The sequence below is a fragment of the Silene latifolia genome, chromosome 3 (genome assembly GCF_048544455.1).
Source record: "Silene latifolia isolate original U9 population chromosome 3, ASM4854445v1, whole genome shotgun sequence".
NCBI classification, from domain to species: domain Eukaryota; kingdom Viridiplantae; phylum Streptophyta; class Magnoliopsida; order Caryophyllales; family Caryophyllaceae; genus Silene; species Silene latifolia.
Window position 1 is genome coordinate 49657303 of NC_133528.1, and position 20723 is coordinate 49678025.

The 20723-nt window shown below is 33.2% G+C and overlaps 1 long non-coding RNA gene and 1 pseudogene across 1 annotated transcript; one reads left to right on the forward strand and one right to left on the reverse strand.

Moving 5' to 3' along the window:
- Positions 1-678: 678 nt before the first annotated feature.
- LOC141647627 (uncharacterized) lies at positions 679-2453 on the reverse strand. The gene is made up of 2 exons (XR_012545781.1): positions 1546-2453; positions 679-1466 (listed from the first exon to the last, which is right to left on the reverse strand). It is a non-coding gene; the product is annotated as an uncharacterized LOC141647627 (long non-coding RNA).
- Positions 2454-4639: 2186 nt separating this feature from the next.
- Positions 4640-6366, forward strand: LOC141646079 (uncharacterized; annotated as a pseudogene).
- The last annotated feature ends 14357 nt before the right edge of the window (positions 6367-20723 follow it).

Consider the following 20723-nt stretch of genomic DNA (forward strand, 5'->3'; position numbering starts at 1 on the left):
TAATAATAATAATAATAGTAATAATAATAAATAAATAAATAAATTATTAACAATATTATTAATTATAATTATAATAATAAAAAATAATATTAATATTAAAAAAATAGTATTATTGTTAACAAAATTAATAATAACTATTATTTAAATTAGTAAAATCGAAATGAAATTTAATTTAATGGAGTGGTGAAATTTGAAATTGAATCGAATGAATGAGTGAATCGAATCGAATGAATCGAATGGATGAATCAATCGAATCGAATTGAATGAATCGAATCGAATTGAATCGAATCGAATAGAATGAATCAATCGAAATAAGGTGAAAATAAGCGAGGAAAAAAAATGCGCTTTAATTAGGTTGTACGAGGAAGACTTAAGAGCAGCTAGAGTCTTATTAAGAGACTTTTCTGCTGCCTTCGAGGCTTTAAATCGGGTTGTTATGCTTTTGATTTGTCCCCAGTACAAAATCTATAAGCGTTAACTTTAGTCTACTCCTTTCCGCCTGGAGAAAGAAACAAAAGCACTATAGCAGTTGAAAAAAAACCACAATTTAGTCTACTCCTTTCCGCCTGGAAAAAAACCATAATGGTGGCGGTGCTTCATCATCTATCCCGGTTGCTAATATTGATCTATGAGCGTTTGAGCCTGACACATTCACTCTTCACAACTGAACATCTCATCTTCAAAAAAAAACACTCTCTCTTATATTACAATATCACAAAATCTCATTATAGACGGCACATATCCGTTTATAACTAAAAACGGACCAAATACAATACCACATTAGTAACAAGTGGGATCGTGGGGGCCAAAAATATTACCACTTTCAAGCTATTTGACCCGTATTTAGCTATAGACGGATATAACCGTCTATAGCAAGACTAGCTATTACTCCCTCCTATTCATTTTAACCTTCCCCCTTTCCTTTTTCATCTATTCATATAACTCTCCCCTTTTCCTTATTTAGTAAAGTTTTATACTTATTTTAATCACCTTACCCCACAATACTCATACTTTATCTTATTTTAATCACCTTACCCCACAACAATACTTATTTTAATCATCTTACCCCACAATAATACCTTCCATCTCTCCAATTACCTTACACCACCACAATACTTTACAATAAAATAATCCTACCCTTAATTTGCGTGCCCTTTTAAAAGGGGAAGGTTAAAATGAATAGGAGGGAGTACAATATACTACAACTCAATAAGCTATAATTGGCAACTTGCAAGCACTATTTGCACAAAATGAATCGCACATTCTCCATGTGGAAACAAGCACAAGCTCTCCTTAGTTTTCCAGGGGCGATTACAAGCTCCATAAACTTTCAGAATCAAAAAAAGGTGGTGATTGTAATGGGCGCAACAGGGACTGGCAAATCAAGACTCTCAATTGATTTAGCAACCCATGTTCCAGGTGAAATAATAAATTCTGATAAAATGCAGACGCTTCCTCAACCTTTCCTGCAAAGGTGTCGACATGTTTAATGAGATCACATTTCCTATTCAAGATACAAATGTTAAAAATAAGCATACTACACACCAGATTTCCCATATATTCTTATCAGATTAGTATATGCTTTCTCGTCCATAGGAACACCCAAGTTCTGTACCATATCAAAAATCTTAACCACTTCGTCTAACTTCCTCTATCTTCCATAAACACTGCACCAAGTGACGGACCAGAAATTTGATTAAAATCATGGAATTCCCTAATCAATTTCCCTAAATTCATCAATCTTCACCTCAATCAACAAACCCTAATTTCCGATTAATTCCCCCAAATCATGGAATTCCCTAATCAATTTCCCTAAATTCAAAAATAGCCGGTAATCTAATGCCTCACCTGTATAAATTGATTTTCGAATGGATACATGTGGTGCACCGATCTGGTCGCCAGAGAATGTTCTTAAATATAACAATTAGCGTCGACACCGTTGCCGGAGATGGCGTTCTCTCCACCGCACTCGCCGTCCTCATCTGGTACTGAGAAGGAGACGACGACGATAAAGGAAGAGGAGGATAAAGCGGAGGAATCGCCATTGTTGTCGAACAGTTCGAGCTCGAACTGTATGTCGGTGATGTCGTCTGCTTCGCCGTCGTTGTCGGACAGATCGACTTCGAGTGTGATTGTCGTTTTCATCGTTGAATTAAAAGTTAATTCCTAACTTATTTTTGTGGTTGTCGGAAACGTACAAGGAGGTGGATGAAGGCGAAGATTTCAATGAATTATTGGCTTTGTCTTTGGTTGAGGACGCCATAGTTGAGATGTGAAGTTTTTTTTGGGATTTTTTTTTTGACAGAGAGTTGGGTTTATGGAGGGAGGGAGAGTTTTAGGGAAACGTGATTTTTGTTTTGTTTAAGGGTTGAATATCAGCCGTGTATTTATATTTATTCAATGGTTCAGATTTTTTAAACTCACAACTCACCGTAAGAACCAAACTCACGAGATCCCGCATATATATATATATATATATATATATATATATATATATAGAGATTGAATAATGTGAGAGACCTTTCTTAGGGTGGAATTGGCGGTGAACACCTTCTAAACCGTCGATTAAAAAAATACGGATGTCTTAGATGATGCCACGTGTCCCCAAACAAAACCCCCATCAAACACACATTTCGTCCTTTCCATTTCACTCATTTACTCGACATCCTTCACTCGCACAGTTGCATTCTCTCTTTCTTTCTCTCCTTCTTCAACTCGTGTTCTTCAAATTTCGTCTTCGCCGTTCACTCGCATTTCGATCTCCATTTTACTACTCAGATCTTGATCGTCATCATCATCCTAATTTCTTTTCGGATCTAGGTAATTTTGATCCCCTAATTTTCATTCGATTTCATTCCGCTTCAATCAAACTTCGATCAACTTATTTAATTTGTTCAATCTTCTATCAACTCATTTAGTTAGTGATTCTCGCTAATGTTTATGCTGGTTTTGATCGATTTCTTCGCTTCTCGTATGTTTCTTTCCTTTTCTTTACTAGATTTCGATTTTTTGTTGCTTAATCTATTAAATTTTGGTTAGAATCTTATTTAATTAGTTTAATTACTGAGTTTTGCTCTTGTTTTACTATTTTCGTTCACTTGACTTCATCGATTTCTTTGCGTTTCTATTCTGCTCGATTACGCCCGCAGTTTAAGTTTCAGTGTTATTGTTCACGGTTAGTTATGATCGATTTTATGTAACCTAGGTTTTTGACGAAACACTCATTATGAAATGCTTATCATAATGCCTAGGTTTGTGAACATATACCTCTTACTCTGACTTTTGCTGTTGCCGTTTCTTTAGAACGTGTTTCATAGTTAAATGAGGGATTCACAAAGATTTAGGTTGGCCTCACATACGAGGCTGTCTCATACAAGACTCATTGATTCGCCAGCACACCTTTGTATTCATATTATCTCCGATAGAAATTAAAAAAAAAAAGGTGCATTTGAAGTGTTGTATATTTGCTAGATAATAACTTATTCTCTCTCAAAATACAAAAAAAAGTTATTTTTTTCTTTGATTCTTTGATACAGTTTGTTATGAGAAGCAGATAGCTTAGGCTGAATGTCTATGAAGACATTCAAATCATGGAGATGGTTGTCTAGAAAGAAGAGTACCCTTTCAGATGGGGTAAGTTTGACGTAGTTGACTACAACTTCACTTTTAAGGACTGTCGAAGCGGGAACTTATGAAGTAAATTGCATACTGATTCCGAATATGTGACATCCATTGTGTTGTAGGGACCACATGGAGCTCATGGACTCCGGATGAGAAAATTTACATTCATGGCAGTTGTGTTAATAGCGATGTTGGTTATTGTGTACTGAGTCACCACTACCAAAGTATCAACAGACAGAGGTTTGGTGACTTATTTCATTGTTACATTTGATTTGTTATAATCGCCTCTTCTTTACCTGCATGACCATTTTGGATGTAGTCTCTCCTTGTCACTTATGTTACTTCTGCTCTATATATATTCATACCCGATACATGAGTATGATACTAGGACACATCATTTTGACCGAAAATATGTGATCTTTTTTATAAAAAGCTGAGCCCGATGCTTGGACATGTACCCTATTTGATAATTCCGACTGTGTTTAACATAGCTTCTTACGGCTTCTAAATGCCGCGCATGGCTATTTACTCATTTGAATAATGGTGAGAGGTGACGCATAAGTTGCGAACTTGCTTTTCTTTTTATCCATGATTTTTTTTGGAGGATATGCCTGTCATTATGTTCGTTTAGTGTTTTTATTAATCATCTAAATGAAATTTCGATAATAGATTTTTCATGTGGCTTAGGCGGTTAGGTCATTAGTTCTCTCAATGTTCAAATCCATTTGATATTTTTTTTGTTTTTCGGATAGATGCTAGAAAGCGACCCTTGACAACGAGAGGTAATTTTTGGATCTTTCCTTGAAGAATATGATGGCCGATGTGCCCATTTACATTTTTCAAATAGTACTCGTTTTCCCCGGGTATATATATCGGTGTACATATGTATTCATTTATGTATATACGAGTATATATTAATTTAAGTACCGATCTTTTCTTAGTGCACGAGTGCTATTTGACCCTGCTTTTTCCAAATTCATGCTAATATTTCTTGGCTTTGTGTTTGGAATCTAGGATTCGGCAATGTTTGAGTTGGATGGTTTACCTCAAGGCATCATACAGGCTAGATCAGACTTAGAGCTAAAACCCTTATGGTCCCGTTCTACGGCGAAGGTTAGAATCCTATTGTTTGTTACTTACCATCTGTTTGTCATAGACATACGGTCCATTATATATTAAATTCTATTTCATCAAAGTTCTGTTGTCACTAATCAATAATGTTCATCTGATTCTTATGTCATATGGATAACTGCTACTCCTGGAACATGTTTCGGTACATGACACTTTATCCACCTATATGTCTTGCTACTAATTTTATGTTTGTTTGATTTCCTAGCTTGAAGTTTCCAGTAGTAACAACTTGCTTGCTATTGCTGCTGGTATCAAACAAAAAGAAAATGTTGACGTTATAGTTCAGAAGGTATATATACTTTTAAACATGCTCTTTGTGTGTATATATTTTTGCTATTGTTCTTATCTTACTATTTTTTTTTATTTTTATTTTTCGTTTCAGTTTCTTGCAGAAAATTTTACTATAGTGCTGTTTCATTATGATGGTGAAATGAACGGATGGTGGGATCTGGATTGGAGTAACAAGGCCATTCATATAATCGCCGTAACCAAACGAAATGGTAAACCTTTAGCCTAAATGGTTTCTGCCACATTTTGCAGTCATATATTCATCAATAATCTTATCGTTGAACAATTCATTTGTTTATTTTTTCGTGCAAAAAGATATTTCTTCAGTGCACGTGGATTTGTTTGTGCTAACATATGATTGACCATACTTATGAGTTGGTGTTGGAGGTTTGGTGCTTAGTCCACTTACCCTATCCTCTTTCAATTATTTTTCAGGTGGTTTGCAAAACGGTTTCTACATCCAGATGTTGTTTCCATCTATGACTATATTTTTCTGTGGGATGAAGATTTAGGCGTGGACAACTTCGATCCCGGGAGGTATGTTAGTTCTATTGTTTCCGTACACTTTTGTTTCCATATATTTCGGGAACCGAATTGCATAACACTTGAATCGGTTAAGAGGTTTTGTGGTGAATATATGAAGTTTTGTCAACATTATGCTTGTTATGTTTATTAAAGACATGTACATCCATTTTTCATGTTTTCATTTTTCAAGAGCTATTGTGTAAGTCAAGACCGTCTCTCGGTATGGAACTATGGATTAATAGCAAAATCTTGCTCGAGTTTTGCTTGCTTTTGAGAAAATAATAACAATAGGGCCTTAATCCTAGTTTGGGGTTGGCCAACATGAGTCAAGAATCAAACCGTCGTGTGACCGGTAAAAATAATGACAAAAAATGGCGACCAAAAAAGATAGGAGGGCGGGAAAATCTGTATCTTGGTACTTGATAATGTTAGAGTTGGGGTTTAATTGATTGAAACCTGAATTCTTCCGGGTGTCTCGTTATGTAATATCTACCGTGTCATGTCATCTTACTCTTGTCTTAGGTACCTGGAAATCGTGAAAAAAGAGGGACTACATATATCCCACCAAAGATTAGACCCCAACTCAACGAAATACATCATCGTATTCATCGTTCGTAAAAAAGGCAAAGAGGTTTCACAGGTATGTTTGCAAATCAAGTCTCTCTTTCTTCGGTAAACTTCAATAATGTACAAGTATTTCAAATGGTTTATATATGTATTCTATTATGCAGGAGAATTTATGATCACAGAGGTGTTACCAAATGTTCAAAATCCAGCATGGGGCCACCATGCACTGGGTAAGTCTGGAATAGTGGTGTTACCAAATCTTTAATTGTGATGCGATAATTCTTTGAGCTGTATTTTGGTTTCTCTTCTGTGTGAGCTGGTTACCACCTTGATCTTGTTGCTTGATAATTATCGCGGTGTGTACTTGGATGAAAAGGAAACGTCGTATTTATGACTGTTTCACTTCTGTGTGTTGAGGTTATTGTATGGTTGGAATCAACTGCTGCCCTTCCATTTAAGTGTTGAGGTTATTGCAGATGATATAAGTTCTAACATTGAAGTTGCTGCTGCTGTAACAAGCCAAGCCAAACAGCAAATATCTAAGGCTTCTAAAAGTGAAAAATCCGGTTCAGCTGCGGTAAGATTCAACATCTTCTGAATTACGTTTCTTACAGCAATGATTGCTACTATTCATGTTAATAAGTTGCAAATCTGCTCTGGTAGAAAACTCTAAACCAAACTAGGCAAAAACGGTTTACCTAAGGTATTTGATTCAGCATTGTGCTTGTCAAATGCTATGTCAACTGAAAATTAAGGCATTATCTACTGACATTCGAAACTGTAATAAGCCCTGATACAAAAAACTATCAGCATAGTTTTTGACATTCGAAACTGTAATAAGCACTGATATAATCGAAATCGATTTCTTCTTTTTTTGCACTATCAGCATAGTTTTTGATGTTCTAGTGAATTTGCATATTCTTGATTTTCCAGAAGTTGACTAGGATGATGCATTGACGTAGCTGATTGATAGTTTATGCGATTCGATTTCGATTATGTTCAGTTTTTCGATGTTCAGTTAGTTCTGTATTTGTTGTTGATTTAATTTGCTTCTAATTAAGCTAATTTAAACGAAAAAAGTAGCAAACTATTACCTTATAACTCGCTTTTTCAAACAACCACCTAATATTTGTTTTCCAACTATTAAGGCATGTTGGCTACCAATTTGGTACTAGCTCACTAATTCCAGCCATCTGATGAACATACTATATGTACTCGTATATCTTTGTTAGCTACGGAGTATTAGTTTAAGGTTCCCCTTATTTAATCTTTGTTATGTACTCGTATATCTTAAAGGCTATTAGCTCAAATGGGAGAGCAATGTGCAAATCTTGCACAAAGGTATGAGTTCGAATCTCATATAGCCTAGTTAATTTAAGAATTTAGTGTATTAAACTTAAATACATTAACATTGAGGATGAGTTAGCGAAATCCGTACTCAGATGTGCAAAAAAACGTGATTTTAACCACTTATGATGACCAAGTTTCACAAAACAAGCTCTACGATTCACTGAACAAGCTCTGAGATTCACAAAACAAAGTCTCAGATTCACCTAATAAAGAAAAGAGCAAAATAGATGATTTTAACCACTTATGATGATCAAGTTTCACAAAACAAGCCTTAAGATTCACTGAATAAGGTATGGGATTCACAAAATAAGGCTTGAGATTCACCAAATAAGGAAAAGAGCAAGAAACGTGATTTTGACCACTTATGATGACCAAGTTTCACAAAACAAGCTCTAAGATTCACTGAACAAGGTCTGAGATTCACAAAACAAAGTCTGAGATTCACCTAATAAAGAAAAGAGCAAAATAGGTGATTTTAACCCCTTATGATGATCAAGTTTCACAAAACAAACCTTAAGATTCACTGAATAAAGTATGAGATTCACAAAATAAGGTCTGAGATTCACCAAATAAGGAAAAGAGCAAAAAACGTGATTTTAACCACTTATGATGACCATGTTTCACAAAATAAGCTCTAAGATTCACCGAACAAGGTCTGAGATTCACAAAACAAAGTCTGAGATTCACCTAATAAAGAAAAGGGCAAAATAGGTGATTTTTAACCACTTATGATGATCAAGTTTCACAAAACAAGTCTTGAGATTCACTGACTAAGGTATGAGATTCACAAAATAAGGAAAAGAGGAAAAAACGTGATTTTAACCACTTATGATGACCAAGTTTCACAAAACAAGTTCTAAGATTCACTGAACAAGGTCTGAGATTCACAAAACAAAGTCTGAGATTCACCTAATAAAGAAAAGAGCGAAATAAGTGATTTTAACCAATTATGATGATCAAGTTTCACAAAACAAGCCTTAAAGATTCACTGAATAAGGTATGAGATTCACAAAATAGGTATGAGATTCAAAAAAAAAAAAAAAAAAAACTACTTTTTCGGAAAAAAATTTGAAAAAAAAAAAATTTGAAAAAAAAAAAAAAAATCGAAAAAAAAAATTGAAAAAAAAATTCGAAAAAAAAAATTTGAAAAAAAAAATTTGAAAAAAAAAATTCGTGATATTGTTTTGTATAGTGCGTGATATTGTTTTATGGACTCATGGACTCAAATATATAGGTGGACTCACCGGATCTTGCCTCGCCATAATGAGGAATTTGGTGAGACCGGCCGCCTCGCCATAATGAGGTGCCTCAGGATCCGGCTTATATATATATATATATATATATATATATATATATATATATATATATATATATATATATATATATATATATATATATATATATATATATATATAGAATTAGGATCACATGAGTCTACCCTATCTTTTTGAGTCCCGTGAGTCCACTTATGTATCACACGCTCTACACAAAAATATCACGATTTTTTTTAAGAATTTTTTTTAAAAAAAAAAAAAAAAAAAAAAATTATCACAAGTTATACAAAACAATATCACACCTTACAATAAACAATACCACTGGTTGTACTAAACAATATCACGGGTTATACTATACAATATCACACCACAAAATATTATTTTAACTACGTAAAAAACATGACTCCTATTAAAAAAATACATATAAAAATAATACAGTACACTAAAACTACAATCCCTATTCTGAAATTACTAATGTACACTAAAAGATCTTGCAACTTATTCGATGATTTCATCAATTCCCTTCTTTATTAATGAGAAAATGAACAAATGGCTTCCAGTGACATTTTCCATAAAGCTAACTAATCTCACACTTCTTGTAAGCTATGATATTGTTTAGCAAATCTAGATCTCCTTAGCTTGTATTGGAGTGACGGAATTAGTCCAGTAGATTGCAAATCTCCTTAGCTTGTATTGTACTGCACTCGTAACTTGTTTGAAACCCCAACTAAACAGCTTATTGATAGCGCCTGGAGAGTACACAAGGACGACATAGCTAATGCTTTACGCCAAGTGACACAATCATGGTTATTAATAGGACAATCATATCATACGACATACGGATTGTTACCAGTACTAAATAATAATGGGTGGGTGTATTGCAGTACTACTACTTCCAATGTTATCGTTCGTAACTGTGAGTCTGTGACCATACATTATTAGAAGCAAGCAGAAAAGTATGGATTATTTGGTGAAGAAATTACTCCATTATCAAAAGATACCTCAAAACTAGTGGTAGTACACATGGAGGGTTGCAGATGTTACTTACGGAGTACTTGGTATTTGATTTTGTCAGTGAGTTTAACCGAGATCACAAGTCTAAAACAGTCAGAAAACACCAAATTCTGGGTCCATAAAGCTAACTAAACTCACATTTCCCATAAAGCCAACAAGTCGAGTGAGCCAATGGCCTGATTAAGCCTTCTTGAGTTGCTTTCCTTAACTACATTAGAAACAAGATTCGTGATATTGCATAGTGTAAGTTGTGAATCTTGTGATATTGTTTCGTGTAATCTGTGATATTGTACAACTTACACTAAAAAAAAAAAAAAAAAAAATTTGAAAAAAAAAAGTTCGAAAAAAAAAATTTTTAAAAAAAAATTGAAAAAAAAATATTCGTGATATTGTTATGTGTAGTGCGTGATACATAAGTGGACTCATGGGACTCAAATATATAGATGGACTCACCGGATCTTGCCTCTATATATATATATATGAGTCCACCTATATATTTGAGTCCATGAGTCCATAAAACAATATCACGCACTATACAAAACAATATCACGATTTTTTTTTTCAATTTTCTTTTCGAATTTTTTTTTTCAAATTTTTTTTTTCCGAAAAAGTTTTTTTTTTTTTTTTTTAGAAAAAAAAAAAATTTTTATCGAAAATTTTTTTTTTCAATTTTTTTTTCCCAATTTCTTTTTTTTTCCCCGAAAAAGTTTTTTTTTTTTTTTTAAGCTGTGATATTGTTTAGTATAACGTGTGATATTGTATTACAAAATAATATCACGATTTTTTTTTTCAAATTTTTCTTTTCGAAAAAGTTTTTTTTTTTTTAAAAAAATTTTTTTTTTTTAATGTATGCTGATATTGTTTAGTATAACGTGTGATATTGTATTACAAAACAATATCACGATTTTTTTTTCGATTTTTTTTTTCTAAAACTTTTTTTTTTCAGTTGTGATATTGTTTAGTATAACGTGTGAAACTGTAAACTGTGATATTGTGTAGTATAACGTGTGATATTGTATCATGGACTCACGGACTCAAAAAGATAAGGTGGACTCATGTGATCCTAATTCTATATATATATATATATATATATATATATATATATATATATATATATATATATATATATAGTGATAAGTTCTTCTAAGTCCCTTCCATCAATTGAGTCCCTAAGTCCTTATAAGGACTCTTGGATGAAGGGGATGAAGGGATGAGATTACATCTCAATGGATGGCTATAAACCAATCTCCTCTAATTAGCTACTCAACTCAATTAAATTCCTCCCTAATCATCATTCATCCCTCATTAAATCATTATCACAAACCCCTCATATCTCTCTATATCTCACATTCTCACATTCTCTCATCAAACAAAAAAAAACCAAAAACCAAAAAAAAACCCAAAAACCACCACCACCAAAAAAACCAAATAAATCAAACCAAACTTCCTCACCCACCACCACCGACCGCCACCTACCACTCCGCTTATCCCTATACTTCCTCCTTCCTCTGCCTCCTGTCACCACCCACCGTCACCACACACCCCACGGCCGCCGCACGCACGCCGCAAAGACTACCTCCGGCCACCCCACCAAAACGCCCGGATCCGCGCGCACACCTTGTCGTCTTTATTTTTCTTTTTTTCTTTTTTTTTTGAGATCTTGTTTCCTATTTATTTTTCTTTTTCTGATTTGATATTTATTGTTGTTGGTTGTTTCATTTTGGATCTCGGTTTTTTCAGTATTTTTTTTTCCCCTTTGTTTATCATTTGTTTATCTTTGAATCAAATACCCATAAAATAAACAAGGCGAACAAATGATTGAGATGGAGAGTATATTGTTAGCCCTTTTTGGCAATCGGGATCGTCACAGTGTACTGTTGTTTATTGTATTTGTGGTGTTTGGTTGCCTTTAATCTATGTTGGACTTTGCTTAATGATGCGAGGAATTTTGTCAGTTGCATTTGTTTTCTTTAGTGTCATAGTGTCATAGTGTCATAGTGTACTGGTGTTTATTAGACTTGGAATTTTGTCGGTTGAATTTTGCTCACTGCTTTTTTTTTTTTTTTTTTTTTTTTTGCTTTCAATTTTTTGTTTTTGTTTTGGAGTTTCTATGGTTTATATAATTTGAATTCGGTGTTTGGTTGTGTCGGATTTCGTTTTTTTAGTAACAATTCCGTTTTGTGAACGGTTGTATTTAAGATTTCGGTTGGTTTTTTCATTTATTTCATCTACTTTTTATTTCGGTTTTTTATTATTACACTTTTTTTTGTTACAATTTCACTTTTTTTGGTTAAAATTACACTTTTTTTGGTTAAAATTACACTTTTTAGGTTAAAATTACCCTTATTTCGGTTATAATTACACTTTTTCCTGTTAAAATTACACTTTTTTCTATTACAATTACACTTTTTCTTGTTACAATTACACTTTTTCCTGTTAAAATTACATTTTTTTAGTTGCAATTACACTTTTTCTTGTCACAATTACACTTTTTCTTCTTACAATTACACTTTTTTTTGTTACAATTACACTTTTTATGTTAAAATTACACTTTTTCTTGTTGGAATTACACTATTTCTTGTTACAATTACACTTTCTCTGTCACAATTACACTTTTTCTTCTTACAATTACACTTTGTTTGTTACAATTACACTTTTTATGTTAAAATTACACTCAATTCTGTTACAATTACACTTTTTCCTGTTAAAATTACACTTTTTCTTGTTGGAATTACATTTTTTTCCTTTAAAATTACACCTTTCTACTTTAAAATTACACTTTTTTCGGTTAAAATTACACTTTTTCCTGTTAAAATTACACTTATCTCTATTAATGACTAAAGTTACACTCTTGGACTAAAGTTAGACAGACTAATTTGGACTATTTGGACAATTTGGACTATTTGGACAATTTGGACTAATTAATTTGGACAATTTGGACAATATGGACTAACTAATTTGGACATTTTGGACAATATGGACTAACTAATTTGGACTATTTGGACTATTTGGACGAACTAATGGAGTTTACGACTAAATTGAATACAATATTTACAACTAAATTTGGACTAAAATTATACAATTTTGGACTAAAAATACATTTTTGGATTGAAAATACACTACTTACGAATAATTTTGAACTAATAATACACTATTTACAACTAAATTTAGAGTAAAATTACACAATTATAACTAAAGTTACACAATTCATTTATTTTGAGTCATTTAGATTGTGCAATTCCAATCATTGTCCACTAAAGTGTAACTTAGTAAATTGATAGTGTGTGCATCTTTTATCATTTTATGAGTGTAATTTTAGTCCACAAAAGTGTAATTTTAGTACAAAAAAGTGTAATTTTAGTCTACAAATGTGTAACTTTAATCCACAAATGTATAAATTTAGTCTACAAAAGTGTAATTTTAGTCCACGGAAGTGTAATTTTAGTCCATAAAAGTGTAATTTTAATCCAAATGTATAACTATAGTCCAAATTTGTGTATCTTTAGTCCAAATTGTGTAATTTTAGTCCAAAATGTGTAATTTTAGTCCAAATTGTGTAATTTTAGTCCAAATTTGTGTAACTTCAGTCCAAATTGTTCTAACTTTAGTCCAAAAGCGTAACTTTAGTCATTGAGGAGATAACCTTAGTAGAGATAAATGTAATTTTAATGAAGACAAGTGTAATTTTAAAGGAAAAAAGTGTAATTTTAACAGAAAAAAGTGTAATTTTAACGGAAAAAAATGTAATCTTAACAAGGAAAAAACTGTGATTTTAACAAAAAAAAAGTGTAATTTTAACGGAAAAAAGTGTAATTTTAACGGAAAAAAGTGTAATTTTAACCGATAAAATAATTTTAATAGATCTTAAATCACACAATACCAAAAGAAAATTTTAAATACGAAATTTGGCAAATATATATAACAAGACGGATATTAACAAAGTGATATCAACAAGAAAAAAGTAAAAAATGAGATTTCATAACTAATAGATTTAATACTATAATTTTTACCGGAAAAAAAAGTGTAATTTTAACACAAAAAAGTGTAATTTAAACGGAAAAAAGTGTGTTTTTAACAAGGAAAAAACTGTGATTTTAACCCAAAAAAAGTGTAATTTTAACGGAAAAAAGTGTAATTTTATCGGAAAAAAGTGTAATTTTAACGAAAAAAAGTGTAATTTTAACCGAACAAGTAAGTTTAATGGATCCTAAATCACACAATACCAAGACAAAATTTTAAATACGAAATTTGGCAAATATATAACAAAACGGATATTAACAAAGTGATATCAACAAGAAAAAAGTAAAAAATGAGATTTCATAACTAATAGATTTAGTACTAAAATCACACTATAATTTGTAAGAATGTCAATAACCGAAAAAAAAAAGACCAAAACATCAAAATTGAAAAAAAAAAAAAAAAACGAAAATGAAAAAAAAAAAACGGGTCATAGAAAATTGATCTACTTTAGTAGATCTAAGATTAAAATTTAAAAAAACTCACAAATTTAAAACAATATTATATAGCAAGACGATATAAGGAGAAAAAAAAACAACAAAGAAAATAAAAAGAACACCCAAACATCAAGTTTTTTTTTTAAAAAAAAAAAAAAAAAAAAAAAAAAAAAAAAAAAGACGTCGGGCGGCGGCGGCGGTGGCGGTGGCGGTGGTGGTGGTGGCGGTGGCGGTTGGCGACTGTGGTGGTAGGCGGGTGGTGGTAGGTGGATGGTGAATGAGGAAAAGATGAGTAAATGATTTAATTGGATTTTTTGGGTTTTTTATTTGTTTGGTTTTTTGGGTTTTTTTTTTCTTGGTTTTTTTGGAGAGAATATGGAGAAGTGAGATATAGAGAGAGAATAAGGAGATGTGATAATGAATTGATGAATGAAAGATGAGGAGGATTATTGTAGTTAATGAGAAAATTAGAGGAAGATGGCAAAATTAGAGTATTAACCTTAATTTTTGGGTTCTCATCTTAGCCCTCCATTTCCAAGATCCAATGGCCCATAATGGGACTTATGGACTCAAATGTAAGAGGTGGACTCACTTGATCTTATTACTATATATATATATATATATATATATATATATATATATATATAGGCAAGATCCGGTGAGTCCACCTATATATTTGAGTCCATGAGTCCATAAAACAATATCATGCACTATACAACACAATATCACGAATTTTTTTTTTCAAAATTTTTTTTTCAATTTTTTTTTTCAATTTTTTTTTTCAAATTTTTTTTTTCAAATTTTTTTTTTCGAAAAAGTTGTTTTTTTTTTTTTTTTTTTTTTTTTTTTTTTTTTTATGTAAGCTGTGATATTGTTTAGTATAACGTGTGATATTGTATTACAAAACAGTATCACGATTTTTTTTTTCCAAATTTTTTTTTTTCAAAAACTTTTTTCTTCAACTGTGATATTATTTAGTGTAACGTGTGATACTGTAAGCTGTGATATTGTGTAGCATAACGGGTGATATTATATTACAAAATAATATCATGATTTTGTTTTTTGAGTATAAGCTGTGATATTGTTTAATATAACGTGTAATATTGTATTATGGACTCACGGACTCAAAAAGATAGGGTGGACTCATGTGATCCTAATTCTATATATATATATATATATATATATATATATATATATATATATATATATATATATATATATATATATATATATATATATATATATGATTAACACGTTATGCCACGGTTACTTACGCATATGCAAATTCGATTATCCGGTTTATGTTTACACTTATTTGAAGTATCCATCTAGCAACATAATTACCACTTACTACATAAGTTTGCTCAACATTTCAAACATGTCACATTAATTCATCAACCATATATCTAACATAATTATGCCATACCACAAGAATACACAACAACATTCATGCATTGCATTCCCAAACATTACTTGCCAACTTATACCAATTAGAACGCATATATAGACTCGACTCACAACTCGTTATCATCATCACATTATCCAACATCCGTATGCAACTATTAGTACCTCTACCATTCTTATCACATCCATACACACTTTCCACAATACACAAATCTTCACAGGTCATCGACACTATTTACACGCACCAATATTACCACATACTCCATCACAACTATTTCAGCCTATTTATCATACACATTGATAACACCTTATTTTACTCGCTTTTTACCTCACATTTTATCTCTTACTTGATCAAATTAGTAGCCTAACTAACAATTATTAACTCTTAGGACTCACTTGGAATGGGAGTAATTATTAAAGGAGTAATATGAAAGATCATAGATCCAAATTAGACTCTCTAATTAAAAACAAATTATCTCATAATATGTTCATTTAGTGATCTATATAACATGCATGCAATATAAAAGCATGAAAATGAAAGTTTAAGGAAAAACAATTTCCTTACATTGATTTTATGGTAAAATGGGCACAAACTAGTTCATCTTACTAGCTTGTTCTTGAGCTTATACCAAATGGATGATCCTCCTTACAAATCTTCAAAGAGAAGATCTCCTTCTTGTTGCACCCAAGAACTTACCCAAATAATTTTACAAGTATTAACTAGATACTAGTAAAATTTAACCCTTGATAATATGTTAATAATACTAACTTTCTTAGTATTAAATTTTTGTTTTACTAACAACTTAGTAAAATGATGCTTATTATTTTTAGAGAGATGTACCAAATTTTTGTTCACATGCATGAGTGGAAAAATGAGCTAGCTTACAAAAATGAACAAACAATATGGAGTATATTGTGGAGAAGTGGCGGGTGGAGTGTATCTAGTGAGGGAGTCCACTTGTTTTAATTTTTGTCCAATCTTATATTACATGCAAGTGATCATAAGATGACTTATGGAAAAGAAACAACAAGTATAATCATCCACTACACTTCATTTACACGGTCTAATGTCCCATTTACGGGTCCATTTTGGTTCTTATATTTGTCGCACAAATACGTGTAAATTTTATTTAAACATCGTATCATGCTTAAATACATCCAATTAAATTCGTCAAAATCACTCCGTAAATATATGTGTACCGCTACACATATAGTTTACGTACCAATACTAATCACATTAGTCAACTTGTGGGATTTATCTGTATGCATCCCTTTAAATTTAAGGACTATAACGAATTTATCATGATGAAAGCATGTTATAAATTAAATTGCATAAACAAAAGGGGGTAAAGAGATGACGAAATAACCTTCGGTCCTAGCTTATATGGCCTATGAACAATATCGCAATGATATTCTCCTATCAGTTGCACCCAAGATGATATGAGATATGCACTTGTTCTTTTACTAGAATCGATCCCCAAATCAACAGATTAATTTTAGGTTTTTTGTGTTTTTCCGATGAGAGGAGGCAAGAATTTGGAAAAAGAATATTAGGTCAGAAAAATTCTCCCTTCTCCTCTTCTTATAACCTAAAAAGAGAAGTCCATAGGGAGATTTCTCATCTCCTAATTTCGGCCCATATACCGAGATAATAAGGAGTTTTAATTCCTTATTTTCGGTTTCAAAAAATGTATAAAATGTGTTAAATATTAATTGTCATCTAGTGAGGATCGATCCCACAACCTCTTGGTTTGAGTACCCTCACTATTACCACTATGACACATTCATCTTGTTGATTAAATATAACTGATTACATTTAAGTACGAATTAACATATTAATTCGTCCAAGCTAACATTACATACATTTAATTTAATATAACTTATTATATTCAATTTACGAATTGATTGATTAATTGTCTCAACTAATATTATTTAATCTTCATTAAATAATTGTCTCATCAACACATTGACTAACTGTTTAGTCATATAAGGCATCAATGTGATTACATTTCCATAACCACATCTCTCAAACACATCCTATAGGTGTGACCTTTAGGGACCAGTTGATCACCGCCATCTGTATGATAATAACGTCAAACTTTCTAGCAAGCCAACCGTTATTAGGTAATCGTTAATCAACTGATAAAATACGAAGTATACCCTTGTGAACCTGTAAGAGATTTACAAATGTTATCACACTAATTTGTGGAGGACACAAGCTCCAACAAACTCCCACTTGTCCTCACAAGTGTATGTGCGATAACCGATTCTCATATCCTAAAATTTCTCCCACTCAATGTAAAACAATTTGCAAATCCGTATTCACAAAGGTCGTATTTTACAAGCGATCATTATCAATAGTGGTTTCCCCGACTAGAGAGTAACTTAACTGATAAACGAATCAACATTTGAGCATGGCCATGCATTTCAGTTACTACTCCTCGAGTGGCCCTGAGAAATAACTATACCTGATAAAGGTTGGATATTTTCCTCAACTCGAATCCTGCAGATGTAAGCACAGTATGAAATGACTCAGAAAAATTCTACTTAGCCTCCAGTTACGGCAGACCGTGAGAAAGAAACCAAAGTCACCCAAAAACTGCCTTAATCTCAAGAGACAGTCGATAGTCAAAAGAATCGACTCTAGGAACACAATGGATGTCCTATCCACGACCTGGCACCGAATGTTTTTAAACATTTAGGACTCCATTACGTTGTCACAAAAATTTGTCCTACGAGGTATCGTTATAATCTCGCATTTGTGATCGATCAGTCAACAGTTTGACTTATGGCTCGTTGAACCCACCATCAATCGACCGCACAATATAATAGCCGAGTTATCGGCTCTTATAGGCGATTACGGACCAAAACAAAATATAATGTAATTCAGATTCACTTTTTGTGGCGTTCAAAGTTGTCGACAATCCACATGAAAAACAAAATATTATATTAATACGATGAAGTTATAAATAGTATATGAAAAAGATAATATATCAAATTCATAATCAACTATTACAACTCAGGAACACGTTTAATTCTCATGGAAATAACGTGCCCTCCATGCTTATCATACTTCAATGGCTCAAGAGTAGAATGCTACAACTTTCTTGTTTGGAACTATTCCGGTGACCGCAAGCACCATTAAGAGTAAGAACGAATCTAGACCGAGATTTCTAATCATCTCGATCCGTTTGGAAGCTAGCATCTCGTAACAGAATCAAGGTTGCGCATAGCTTAGTATCTCCTCCATAAGTCAATACCCAATCCTTAGTCCTCCGTAGGTACATGGATTCTTTTGGTACCGACTCGTCATACTCAATGCATATGCCACGTCTGGACGTGTGCATATCATGGCATATATGATTGATTCTATAACTGATCATAAGGAACACGACTCATGCGCTCAACCCCTTCAGGCGTCGTGGGTGACTGAGACTTGCTCAACTGCATCCCAGACGTCATTGGAAGATTCCCCTTCTTGGAGTTGGTCATGCTGAACTTATCAAGAATCTTATCTAAATAAGACTCTTGACTAAGTGATAACGTCCGTCATGATCTATCTCGGTAGATACGTACGGATTCCCAATATGCGTTGTGCCTCACCCAGATCTTTCATCTGGAAATGGTTCTTCAACCATTCTTTAACCGAAGATAGGAGAGGAATGTCATTCCCAATCAAGAGTATGTCATCGACATACAATACCAAGAATACAATCTTGCTCCCACTCGACTTGATATATAAGCATGGTTCCTCGACCGATCGAGTGAAACCATACTCTTTTATCACCTGGTCGAAACGATGATTCCAACTCCGAGAAGCTTGCTTAAGTCCATAAATGGAACACTTAAGCTTGCATACTTTTTTAGGATGTTCAGGATCTATGAAACCTTCGGGTTGCACCATGTACAACTCTTCCTCCAAATAACCGTTTAAGAAGGCGGTTTTCACATCCATTTGCCAAATTTCATAATCATGAAATGTGCCAATCGCTAAGATTATTCGAATGGAACGTAACATGACTACAGGTGCAAAAATTTCATCATAATGCAATCCGTGAACTTGAGTGAAACCTTTTGCCACAAGTCGTGCCTTATAGGTATCTGGTTGCGCGTCTACAGAACGCTTTATTTTGTAAATCCATTTGTACTGTAGAGGTTTTACCTTATTAGGTAAATCAAATAGATCCCATACGTCATTCTCATACATGGAGTCCATCTCGGATTGAATGGCTTCGAGCCATAGCTTTGAGTCGGAACAGGCCATAGCACCTTTATAGGTAGCGGGTTCATTACTCTCTAGGAGTAAAACGTCATTCTCCTCGACCATACCAATGTATTTGTCCGGAGGATGAGAGACTCTACCCGACCTCCTAGGTTCCTCCGGAATATTAACCATGTCATCAGTTGGAGGAACAACTTCCTCCATCCGTTACTCGGTTGTTGGTTCTGGAATCTCCGACAGCTCGAAGGTTCTATTACTCGTCTTGTTCTCGAGAAATTCTTTCTCTAAGAACGTCGCACTAGCTGCAACAAAAACTCGATGTTCGGTAGGTGAATAGAAGTAATGACCAAATGTTCCTTTTGGATAACCTATAAAGTATGTTTTGACCGATCGTGGGCCGAGCTTATCCTCGTGTCTCCACTTGACATAAGCCTCGCAGCCCCAAACCCGAATAAAGGACAAGTTAGGGACTATTCCCTTCCACATTTCATATGGAGTCTTGTCGACAGCTTTAGTCCGACTTCGGTTAAGTATAAGAGCAGCTGACAAAAGAGCAAAACCCCATAATGAATCAGGCACTATCGTGTGACTCATCATTGATCGAACCATATCAAGTAAGGAATCGATTTCTCCGTTCGGACACACCATTTAATTGAGGTGTTCCAGGTGGAGTTAACTGTAGAACGATTCCACAGTCTTTAAGGTGTTGATCAAACTCATTTGAAAGATATTCGCCACCCCGATCTGAACGGAGTGCTTTAACCTTTCTACCCAGTTGGTTCTCAACCCTGTTCTGGTATTCCTTGAATTTCTCAAAGGACTCACTTTTATGCTTCATTAAGTAGACATACCCGTATCTACTCAAATCGTCCG